Here is a 13545-nt window from a genome sequence, read left to right as displayed (position 1 = left end):
CATGCACCATGCAAATTCAGAAGCCCCTTCTTTTTGTATGAGATCTCTAAAAATTTGCCTAAAATGCCACTTGCTTTTTTTCATTCACCCTATTCTAAAAGTTTCCTACTCCTTTTTAGGATATTTATAAGAAATAATATCCAAAATATCAGAAATAGACTAAACTTGTCTAATAATCTCGTATTTTGAAACTATCCATACTATGGACACTAACACTAATGACTAATATGACATTGACTCTCTAGATTAATAAGAAAGCTGGATGATGATGCACTTTAGGGTTTCTCACATTGTGTCTGTGTAGTGGCATGACAACGTGGTGATCATCCCTATGGTCTTTGACTACATTGTGTAGCACTCTTCACATTAGTTGTGATGAACATGGGAAGAACCTTTTTCGAGCTTGCCATGGAAGCCCAAGAACCTCTTGGCCTTAACCCCACCTATCAAGGATTTCTTGGGAATACTATTTGCATTTTTTAATCTTTGAGGATCTGCCTCAATCATAACATTCTCGTGTGGAGACCCCCCTGAATAGCCCTGATAGCACCATCCCTCGCCTTATGGGATTGCAATTTCCATGCAAATCCAATGTATAGATGAACAATTTTCTCAACTATTTTGCACAAGGCATGCAATGTGCACATGTGGACATTTGTTAACGGGATATCTAGAATGGATTGAGAGTTTGGTTCTTTTGTGTGTTTGTCGAGTGCCTTGTTCAAACAAGTAGATTTGAACTCCTTGGCCATGGCATGTAGTAAATGCAAGGACTCTTAGTATTAGCACCTTTTGACACATTATACATGCACTTTAGTAATCTATAACTATGTGCCACTCTACCTTATATTGTCCAAACCCTTTGAGCATTAGTTCCTCCCCTGACTATTGAGCACTTATCACCTCGAGTATAGAAGTTTGTTGAAACACTCAGTCCAACGTGTGAAAACCTTCATTGTCAACATGAAATACTCCCAGCCACTAGATGTCTTACTTTGATTGCACACTGAAGTGCATTGAGCCCTCCAAGCCTTCACCTCCCTTGGTGCGTGTGTGGCTCAAGAGCCCTATTCATCAAGATGATAAAAACTCTCTCCATTTTCTTGCCCTTCACAATTTTAGTTTCATTCAGCTTGATAATAAAAATGGCAATGCCATTTTCTTTTGCATGATCTAACATGTAAAACTTGATCACTACTCTTTGCAACATCCTCAAGTCAAAGAATATATTTACTTCCATGGGCCATTTTCTATTTTGATACTTTGTCAAAATTGGCAGTTTTCGATTTCTATGGGCCCATTTTCATCTTACTTAACCACCTCAATATTTTCTATGTGGTCTTCTTATGAATCAACCACTATTGGGTATATATATATAAATACATATATATATATACATATATATATATATACATATATATATATACATATATATATATATACATATATATATATACATATATATATATACATATATATATATATATATAAAGAATTTAAAACAACTATCATAGTTTAGCACTTTCTTCTTTCTAGGATAGTTGTCTATGATGTGAATGGCTCGCCAAGGACTTTCAAGACTCGTTGATTGATGCTAAGTCTTGTTTGTTGAACTAAAGATGTCTTTGGAAGCAAAGACCCCTTGAACCTTTTCTTCTTCAATGCCCCTTGCATAACTTTGAAGAGCTGGGTGTAGTAGAAATCCCCACCTTGTCTAGAGTGCTTTCGATGTCCTCATTGTCTAGGCAAGACCCTTGTAGGAACTTTTCAACACACTTTTCCTTGGCCTTCTTAAACCTCTTCTTGTTCAATGTGCTCCTTATAGCTTTGGAAGGAATGATATAGTTGTAAGCTTTCGATACTCTCTCCATGTTCCTTATTTCTTTGTTTGGATGGAGAATGGCCCTATCCATTACAACAACAATATCACAATGAGGAATATTACAAGTAGTTCAGGGCGAGTGATCAACTATTATTGTACTGCTACTATTCTTCTCTTGCAAACTCCTCTTCTAGGCTTGAGAGTCTCAATATTCTTCAGACTTCTCTATCTCTCACACCTTTTGAGATTTGTTTTCTTTTTCCTTGCTACAGTAGCTGGTTTTTGAGCCTCCCTATTTTTAATTGGGTCTCCTCCAATTACTTCATCATTGTAGCTCTTTCTTGGAGTAACCACTAGTTTTGCAGCTTCAATATGTTTGAATGTCCTACTCGTTTTTGTGTATAAGCTAGAAGACCTTGCTTGCCATCCCCAACAAACCCAACAATGCGAAATATGACGAGAGTGGAGGGGTGCATCTTGTTGTGGGATCCACAGGATACAATCTGCCCACCATCAATCCATAGATTGATATTCTTTCCACCCTCTGATCTAATTGCCTCGTGTACCTCCCTATTTTTAATTGGGTCTCCTCCAATTACTTCATCATTGTAGCTCTTTCTTGGAGTAACCACTAGTTTTGCAGCTTCAATATGTTTGAATGTCCTACTCGTTTTTGTGTATAAGCTAGAAGACCTTGCTTGCCATCCCCAACAAACCCAACAATGCGAAATATGATGAGAGTGGAGGGGTGCTTCTTGTTGTGGGATCCACAGGATACAATCTGCCCACCATCAATCCATAGATTGATATTCTTTCCACCCTCTGATCTAATTGCCTCGTGTACCTCCCTATTTTTAATTGGGTCTCCTCCAATTACTTCATCATTGTAGCTCTTTCTTGGAGTAACCACTAGTTTTGCAGCTTCAATATGTTTGAATGTCCTACTCGTTTTTGTGTATAAGCTAGAAGACCTTGCTTGCCATCCCCAACAAACCCAACAATGAGAAATATGATGAGAGTGGAGGGGTGCTTCTTGTTGTGGGATCCACAGGATACAATCTGCCCACCATCAATCCATAGATTGATATTCTTTCCACCCTCTGATCTAATTGCCTCGTGTACTTAGTATGTTGTGACAGACACCCAGTTTCTCTTGCGAATGGGTTCATACTCTTCTTCCATATCAATGTGGAGATGGTATAAATGTTTACGACCAGCCATGTTTGCAATTGAGTTATAAGTAGTGATCCACTCTCACAATGTCTATGTAGTTTAGAGTTTGACATATGATTTTTGATGTCGAGAAGTGCTTAAAAATAGCCAAAAATTCCAAATTTCAGGGGAAAAATAGACTTCGTCGAAGGCGATAGTTGCAATTAGTACGATTTTAAGCGGTAGTGCTCGAAAGTGCTTAAAAGACCCACTAGACAACGGTCGATGAATTTTCAAAAAAATTGGCATGTTAGATGAGACCTTGGGAGATGCCCAGCAGTGGAGGACTTTAAGACCAACATCCAAGTTTTTTCAGACCATGAATCGGACGTCGAATGATGAAATGGGGATGCCCGGGAGGCCAAGGCCAAATGTCAAGTGTGAATAGGACTTAAGAAGCCCCAAAGGGCATGCCTTTTGGGGGCTCCCTCCTTTGGGAGCCCCACAAAAAAAAATCAAAATTAATGGGGGGCGGGGGGTGCCGTTTTTTTCGACGTGCAAAAAGAATATGCCATGATTTGATGAAGAGCAGGGGCTATGGGGGTTGTAAACAACCCCCCCAACTGACTGGATGCCTTGTCTGCATTCAATCTTCACTCCTCATCGCTCCAAACTGCGCGTCAAATGGCTGCCTGGTTGTGGAGATCAAAAACCAATTTTTCTCTCTCCTCCCTCTCTCTCTTGCATAAAGACACTTCATGTGGTAAGAATCAAGAAGAGAATTGGGTGGATGCTTGTCCGGGAGGCACTAGATTGTTCCAAGAGGCTGAGAAGGCTGAAGGCTAAAGATCTATACTGAAATCCATGGTTGCTTGGTCAATACACAGTCCCAAATAAATATTCAAAAAACCCAAAACATGCAAAAAGGCGATACGCTCTATTTTATGAAAGAATTTTGCTTGTTTTTTATCGTTCATGGTCTAAATGGTGTGCACATGGGCTGAAATTTTATTTAAATGTTCCTTGCATTATGTTTGAGGGCTGCAATCACTGTTATGCAGAACCCTTATTGATTTACAACAAGTATAAATTTTTAAAACTCGAAAAAACACAAAATTTGATGGAAATTGATATTTTTTAAAATTTTGAATGGGAAAAAATGAGTGGATATGGGATAAAATAAGGAAAAATAATGAACTTCAATTCAAATGATCATTCATCAGAAAAAAACCAGAAAGTACCTATTTTCTATTAAAAATAAATAGAAAAAATAGAAAAAAAAAGGAAAAAATGGGTTTGTTGCGTTTGAAAAAAAATGGAAAAATAATATCTATGTATGTGAATGTTTGACAGGGTTGAAGCATGAGGTTAAGCCTCAGTTTGGCCCTTGTACTTTGTGTTAAAGTGTGTATTTATTGCTTTTGCATACAAAAAATGACATTAAAAACCCTCTACACCTATGCACTGTTGTAAAATTTAAACGATGAGGGGAAGGATGATGTTATACAATAGTTTAAACACTGAAATAATAAAAAGTCTGATTTTTCTCTTTATGCACAACATTTAGGATGCGGTTTATTTGAAAATAATAGATCTAGCAGCATGAGGTTTGCCTTGGTGCTAGGTTCCTACAACAAAGCATTGCGTATTAATGGAAATTCATTAAAAGGGTCGTTTTTGCACGACACATAGGTTGATTTTAAACCATAATTGTTTGTGCACAATAAGGCATTCACTTTTGCATGAATATACACATGGTATCTATTCTTAGCATGCATAGCAATTGGTTAAAGTATAAATGGCCCACGCTAGAGAGAGTAAGGCACCCAAGCTGTAGGTCTAGGCGATGGGTCCAAGGGGACAAGTAAGTGAGGACTGGTACATTCCTGGAACGATACAATATTGGTACCAAGAGCGGAGTCTGTTTCGTATGTGTTATATGTTTGAGCGACGCATCGAGGGGCCAATCCCCAAGGTGTAGGAGGGTCGTAGTGGGGCCGCGGCAATCAATTGAGGGGTGCCTCCTATGTTGCTCTATGATCGGACCTAAAACGGGCCGCCACTGGCTCATGCACTAGCCGGACCTCTATCATGCTCTCAACAACCCCACGGCCTCATGGCTAGGAGCGTTGATGACACATACATTGCCTTCCTAAACATCTTGCATTTGTATCACGTCTCATAGTCCAACTCTAACCCAATTAACACTCCTCAGAGGGAGTCCCAGCACATTACCAAATGGCACGAAGTACAAACATAGGAGGTCCTCCCACGGCTGACTGCCGCTACCTCACTGCGACTCTCCTACATCTTGGGGATTGGCCCCTCGATGCATCGCTAAACATATATGACACTTCGCACATAGTCCTCTCAAGGTATCAATTATTTCGTTCCAGGATGTACCATACCTCACTTTACTTTCCCCTTAGACCCAACGCCTAGCCTACAGCTTGGGACAACCTTACTCACTCAATATTGGTCACGATCTAGAGAATACAGGTGTTATGCATCCAGGAGGTATTGTCTGATACCTTTTATCATTTTATGCTTCATGCAAATTGTGAATGTCCATGTGCTCAAACAAAGAAAAATCAGCATTGTGCTAGTGCAAAAGCATTCTTCCAATGAATTTCTCTGACGCGTAATTACTACGTTGCACGAACCTAGTACCGAGGAGACCTCGTGCTACTAGATCCTTATTTTAAATTAACAATCGATCTATATGATATGCATAGATGAAAACAATCAGCCTTTTCTTTCTCTCAGCACTTAAACACCACTCTCATTCTCTCTACCCCCTCGCCGTTTAGATTGTGCACGATGCATAGGTTTAGGGTAATATTTTTCCATGTTTTTTGTTGTATGAAAAGCAATAAAAACTCACTAAAACATAAAGGTAGGGCTGAATTGAGGCTAAACCTCATACTTCAGACCTTGCACACATACACAAACATGAATCTTATTTTTTAGTATTTTTCGCACACTCAAAACCTATTTTTTCCTTATTTTTATCCATTTTCTCTATTTTTCTTGTATTTGTTCTGCAATATTAAATAATTGAAAATGCAAAATGAATTGTGGGCTATGGCCCTTAAGTTCATTTGCAGCAAAAACACAAATTTAGTTGGTGTGTCATATTATATTTTCCATTTATATATCAAAAACACCCCATTTTCCCCTATTTCGCGTGTTTTATATGTTTTATTTTATTACTTTCGGCCATACGACTCATGATTTTCTGGTTTTTTGATTTCAAACAGTTGGAAGACATTGCAAATAACATTATTATCAATTTATAGCCCATATGAACGATGTCTCATGTATCAAATAGCATAAAGAATCAAATTTTCTTATAAAAACGCATTACCAATTGTATTTTCAGGTTGCGGGTTTTTATGCCTCATTGCGGGATTGATTTCCATCCACCATTAGTGCTCATGATGACCCACAATCAGCAATCTTCATTCCTCTTGAACCACGGAGCAATCCGGTCTTCATTGGACAAGCATCCGTCATCCATTCTTCTTCTTCTTCTTCACCACACGAATCTGCCCTTAGAGGAGAGAGAGAGAGGAGAGAGAAAGACTGATTTCTATTCTCTCTCTATAGTCCACCATTTTGCGCGCGAAGGACGGCGATACAGAGCGAAGAAGTAGTGGAGCAGCCTTGCCTCATCATTGTTATGGCTTCCTAACAGCCATGAAATCAATTTTTTGGGGGGGGGCACTGTTTTTTATGCGCTCGCAGCTGCCTTCACGACACGCCCTCCTCCTATTTCGTTGAATTTGGGGGGTGCCCCCTTTCAAGGGCACCCCTTCATACCTCAAGTGGCCACCCTTCCAAGTTTTGACCGGTCTTTTGGCCCTTTGCGCGTCCGGCCTCCGAATTCAGTTCTGAAAATTTCTATGAGCTCGTCCTGGCATCCCACATTGACTAGGAGCTCCATGGACTGACACAGGCGCATGGAAAAATTACTAAAAATTTGGAAGTGTCGCATGGGCGCCTTCAAAGTACTTGACGCTTAAAATCGGAGCCGCCGCCTTTGACGTTGAATATTTTTCCCTTGATATCCGTAATTTTTAGCTATTTTAAGCACTTATTGGCATCAAAATTCCGCTCTCATTGGCGACCACGGGATAGGGCGACTTAGCCCGTCGAATCCCACAGTAGATCTGCACAAAACAACCAAAGGAAGCATCAAGCTGATACAAAATAGATACATACTAAACACAACACAATGCTCACCCTACCCCCTGATAAAACCAAGGCATGACATCCACAAGGAGTAGGCCTAGCATAATCTGATAAAAGGTCCGAAGCTAGTCACTAACCAACTGCTCCAACATGGCCAAACTAAAAAGAACTGTCAAAGAGGTTGCCTTAAGTGGTGGTATGAACTACCTACCTGACTAAGGACAACACAACTAGGAGCTCCTATTAGGCGAGGACTCTTATAGCCTGATCAAGAAATATTTTCTTTTAATGCATTTCTTCTTTTAGGATTTTTATTTTATTGACATACTCGGGCATGTAAAAAGGAGGGATCTGAGCGTAGTGACCCAAGGAGAACAGGGCATCGGCCTCAGGACCTGTCTCGGTACCCAAGAACCTACCAAGCCCTCGCAAGGCAACACTTAATCCTTTTCTGACGCTCACTTTTATTTTCACTCCAACCTTCCTTAATTTCTTCTTTTCTTGCAAGATGCCACCCCTAGGAAGACAAGGCATCGGCCCCGATTCTGACTCGTTCCCAGGAACCTACCAGGCCTTCGCAAGGCAATGATCAACTGCTCATAAATTTTTTTCCTTTTCTTTTCTATTTGTAGGGGTTAGAACCCCTTTTTACACACCTCTGTATTTATATTTTCTCTTTAGGTATTCAGGGTTATTCCTTCTTCTTATCATTATCATTTTTCTTCTGCAGGCTTCCCTAACGGCCTCACAACTAACAAGAACTCCTAGAACGGCCGCCTAGCAGGCTAGCAGAACAGGGTCACTAGAACTCCCTTCTAAAACAGGTCCTTCAATGCCTGACAATGTCTTTACAGGAGGCAACAACTACTCAAACCTCCCTCAGACATACTGAACCTAAACCTGGGACTTCATGCCTTGGACGCCGGTCCCCAATAAAACAAAATCCCCTACAAGTACACAGACACATATAGCATAAAAACCACAGTACTTATAAAGGAAAAATATCACCTGGATAGGGCCACAAGAAGCTTCCGCGCAACAAAAGGCTCCTTCCAAGCTCTTCTTACGAATATGTCTAGCACAACACTAAAACAAGAAACCATTAACCGTACCTGCACTAAACAGAAAACTGGCCCTCTTGGCCTAATGAAATAAAACACTTCACCACAAAAAAGAATCGGCCCTCTTGGCCTAACTAAATAAACCATTCAAAACCTTGCAAAACGGGCCCTCTTGGCCTAACGAGATCAAACAAAATAGCACCTACACATCCCTCCCTGAAATAGTGCGGATATACAATAATATATTCCCTTCCAAGGAGGAAAAATAGGCTCGTAGCCCTAAACTAAATGCATAAGGTTATGACCCATCCCTCCTGCATAGATAGCAAGAGGCGTACGCATAACATGTCGTCTTATTAACCTATGGGTCCAAGATAATAACAGTAGATTGGTCTCAGCTACTCTTTGCATCACCCATATCAACCATTGTCTGCCATATATTGCATGCTCTGATAACATACCCCACAAGCGACCGGGTCCTGTTTCATCATTGATCACAATATCCAAACTAGGACCACAATTAAAGAAGAGGTCTTCTTCATAAGCAAGGTTTGCCAATGAATCCGCAAACTGATTCTAGTGACGTGGAATCAGTTGAAAAGATACTCTCTCAAACTCTTCCAATAGGGTCATCGCAGTCCGATGATACATACAAAGAATGGGATTCCGCACTGTGTATGTCCCATCTAGCTGATTCAGGATCAACTGGGAATCCCCTTTTACTAACAACCGACGAATACCACCTTGTTTGGCAATATGTAATCCCATAATCAAGGCTTTATACTCCACCATATTGTTAGTGAATCCTACCTCGAGATAAGCAGCTAACTTCATCGTAACTCTACATCGGGGATCTCGGATTACTACTCCAAAACTTCCTTTTTTATTAGGGCCCCTGGACACTCCATCAAAATATAATGTATATGTCCACAATGGGTTTACACAGCTTGCCATCACGAACTCCTCTATTCATAGTTATGATAATCAAAGTTTAGCATATTGAGAGGATGAACTGACGGCTCCATCCCACCTTCTTCATTGAACTCAACAGGGATACTTGTCAATAGTCGTAAACAATGATGGCAGAAAACTTTAATCTCCCACACAAAGGTTCCGTCTTCTTGCTCAATCACTTCATATCCTTTGCTCCACCAGATGAGTTTCCCCTGATGGTATCTTTGCTCCAGATATGGGTGCTCCAAATAAGGAATTAACCGACCCATCAACCGACTTTAAGCTCTTTCGTAGGTCTCAAATCATCCCTAGCATGGACCTGCAATGCATTTCTTCTGTATTAGCATACTTATAAATAATAAGGTTTAATCTTATTAAGATTAACCTTAATTTTAAACTCTACTCCCTGTAGATCAGCTAATAGGGCCGTAGACCTATTCTTCCCTAACCTAACAATCTTGTAGGGACCATCCCATTTAGGTTCCAGCTTCCCTGGAAACAGCTCCCTACGCGCATCATAATAGAGGACTAACTGTCCTTTTTTAAAGGTATATTTCTTCGCTCTAAGGTCATGTAACTGCTTCATTCGACGTTAAGCTACCTCCTGGTGTAATAAGCTCTGCAACTTCAGCTCATCCAGGTGGGCTATAGTCATGAAACGTTCAAAAAGGGAATCCTTATCTCCCAAAGAATGGTTAATTGCAAATTGTATGGTCGGCAATTCGATTTCAAGGGGTAACACACACTCTTCCCCATAAACCAATTTGAATGGGGTATGGCCGGTAGCTCGCTTGAATGTGGTATTATACGCCCATACTGCCACATACAACTTCTTATCCCAGTTTCGTTTCTTCTCAGAGACTATCTTAGACAAGATACCCACAAGCTGTTTATTAGTACTTTCAACTTGCCCATTTGCTTGCGGATTATAAGGAGTTGTTTTATTATGCTTGATCTGCCAAGCTTCTGTCAAGCTTTTGATCACCTTATTCAGAAAATGGGTTCCACGGTCCGACACTAATTCCCTCGGTGGACCAAAGAGGTAGATAATCTGTTCTAACAGGAAATTTGCAGTCTCTTTTGCATTGTCCTGCCTCGTCGCCCGTGCTTCTAACCATTTTGTAAAATAATCAGTGGCTACTATAATGTACCTCTTTTGGGTAGTAGACGACGGGGTAATGGGACCCACAAAATCAATGCCCCACTTCTCAAATGGAAGGATAGCCATGATAGGCGTAAGTGGGCGTTTCCTATTCTCTCTACTATCATGCCTTTGACAGGTATCACATCTCTTTACATACTCAAAAGAATCGTGGAAGATAGACGGCCACCAATATCTAGCTTGTAAAGCTTTCTGCACCGTCAACCATCCCGCAAAGTGCCCCCCACATGCAGAGTCATGGCACTCTTCCAAGATAAAAGAAACCTCATCAGGCATCACACATCGGCGGTAGATATCATCAACACCCTGCCGATATAGCGTCCCTGCGATCAAGGAAAAATTCAAAGCCTGTTGTTTGATTTTTCTCTTTTCAGACTTTGATAAACCAGCTCCCATCTCTTCTGTTGATAAATAATGCATAATAGCAGGATACCAAGATGGAATAGAAGCTGTATCAATTTTAAACATTTCCTCAATATCACTTCCTTCAGCCAAAGTCTCTTTCGGCTCCCCGAAATCCACAAGTCATTCCACAATACCCTGCAACCTCGGTGGCTTACTCTTAATCTCATAATCGAACTCCTGCAAAGTGATTAACCACTTTGCCAAACGATCAGGCGGCTGCAGCTTGTTCATAAGCAATCTAAGTCCTTCCGCCTTCGTATAGAACACTACCTTTTCATAGAGGATATAGTGCCTGAATTTCTTAGTCCCAAAGACTATCGCAAGACACAACTTCTCCATGTAGGTATAATTGATCTTTGAAATGCCCAATTTTCGACTAGCAAAAGCTATCGGATGATACTACTTTTCCTCCCATATTTGGGCTAAACAGCAGCTAATACTATTCATAGTGGCTGCTGAAAATATATAGGACACCTCTCCTCTTTTAGGTGCTTTTAAAACGGGTGCTTTTACTAGCTCCTGTTTCACATCCTCAAAAGCTACCTTACAAGGGTCGCTCCATTAAAATAAACAGCTAAAGGATAATAAATTCGTTAATGGCAACGTTCTTTCTGCCAAGGCATTTATAAACCTCCGATAGTACCCTATCGACGATAGAAAGCTATGAACCTCTTTCAGAGTGCGTGGTGGACTCATAGATACTATGACCTTGATCTTTTCAAGGTTAGTTGCTATCCCTACTGAACTGACCACATGGCCCAGCAATAGCCCATAAGGTACGCCAAAGACACACTTCCGTGGGTTAAGAGCAATACAAAATTGTCTGCAACGCTCAAAGCATTTTCTTAAAATAATCAACATCCTTTCCCTTACAATGGCTGCCTCCAAATCATCAATAAATACTTTCAACTCATCTGGGGAGATGTCACCAAAGGTCCTGTCTGCTGTTCGTTGCCATGATCCAGGTGCATTGCATAAACCAAAGGCCATCACATGGTATGCAAAAGTACCAAAGACAGTAATAAAAGTCGTTTTCAGCTTGTCTTCCTCTGCAATTGCCATCTAGTTGTATCCTGCAAAGCAATCCATAAATGAATATATTTCCCTACCCGCTAATTGATCCAAAATTTGGTCAATAAATGGCAAAACGGGTAGTAATCTTTAACCGTCTGCTTATTCAACTCTCTAAAATCCACACATAGTCGGATCTGGTTGTTTTTCTTCTTCCTAATAACGACTGGGGAACGCCATTCTGTGTGTTGTACCAGGAAGATTAAACCAGCTTTTCTTAGCTTTTGTAACTCCTCAAACAACCTGTCCCTCAGTTCAAAAGGCATACACCTTACCTTCTGACGCACAGGACGACTGCCTTCTTTTACAAGAATAGTATGAACAGCCAAGCTGGGAGGAATGCCTCTCAGCTCATCATAACTCCAAGCAAAGATATCGTGGAATTCTTGAATCAAGGACACATAGTCCTCCCTTTCTACTGAACTGAGCATAGAACCTAATTTAATTAGCCGCGAATCATTCGGCGTGCCAAGGTCTAACTCAATCACATCTGCGTCTCTTATCCTATATTGCGGCTCTATCGGCTCATTTAGAGTTATCTGATAGATATCCTCTGTAGTGGACCCCTCTTTAGATTCGTCCACTGGATGATGTCTCACTACCAGATGGATCTTCTGCTGTTTCTAATTCAGTAGAAGATAAAGGAGCTCTCTCACTTTGAGGAGACTCGGGATAAGCATCGACTATTACTCGATTAGCACCTCTACCTAGAACTACTCGACCGGCGGGTATATCGACAGTCTATTTGTAAGACCCAAGGCCTCCCTAGCAAAACTCGATAGCTAGGACGTCATGCAAATCTGATCACCCTAAAGTCCAAAAAGCATTCTACACTTGCCACTGTAACATGGACCTTAGTAACGCAACCTTTTGGTTGTCTTAGACTATCATCAGCCATTCTCAAAAGGGTGGAGCTGTCTTTCTAGATGCCTAGACCTAGCCTCTCCATCAACTCTGAACTCATGATGTTGACGAAGGATCCAGTGTCTACAATGGCATGTTCCACTAATATTCCATCTACATAAGCTGGAACCCTAGGGCAGTTCTCTTCAGCATGGTCTAACCAATCTTCCCCTACTCGTGCTATGCCCAAGGGTTCTACAATGTACCCGATACGTAGGATCTTCTTGAATTCCTTGTGTACTCCTAGAGATGATCAATTGCAAGAGGTTCACATCTGGTTTAACTTCGCAAAGAGAACTCGCTAAATCGAAGTCATGATAAGTAGCCAAAGCTCTCTTTTCTCGCCAAATCATCCTCTCTTTTGGTCTTTGGACCGATTTTGGTGCTTCTTTCTTAGCTCTTGCCTTCTTTCTGGGCCCTTCCTCATCCTTCTTAGGGTCGCCTTTCAAGGTTCAAGAGCATGTAATTTTGTGGATACTAGCTACACTAATGGATGCCAAAACATACTAGATTGTGGGAAGAAGGTTAGCTTAGCCAACAATGGCAAAATTATTTATTTAAGAAACCTTGGATGGAATATCTAAGTACTTCAAGTGTGTTGTCTAAGAACATGTCACATGTGACCTTTCCATTAAATCCACCTAGAACTATAAGTTCTAGGGTACAAAATATGCCTTTGAATTCATACACCTTGATTCTAGCTTATCTGATGCAAATGGCAATGCCATCTATGTCTCAAACTTTGCCTACTTTAGATGAAGTTAATGTAGCACATATCAAAATAAAGTACTTAGGTAAGATTAAAAAAGAAATAATGGGTG

The sequence above is a fragment of the Lygodium microphyllum genome, chromosome 16 (genome assembly GCF_053477565.2).
Source record: "Lygodium microphyllum isolate KBCC chromosome 16, Lygodium_microphyllum_v1.1.10, whole genome shotgun sequence".
Taxonomy (NCBI): Eukaryota; Viridiplantae; Streptophyta; class Polypodiopsida; order Schizaeales; family Lygodiaceae; genus Lygodium; species Lygodium microphyllum.
This window is presented reverse-complemented; position numbering follows the sequence as displayed.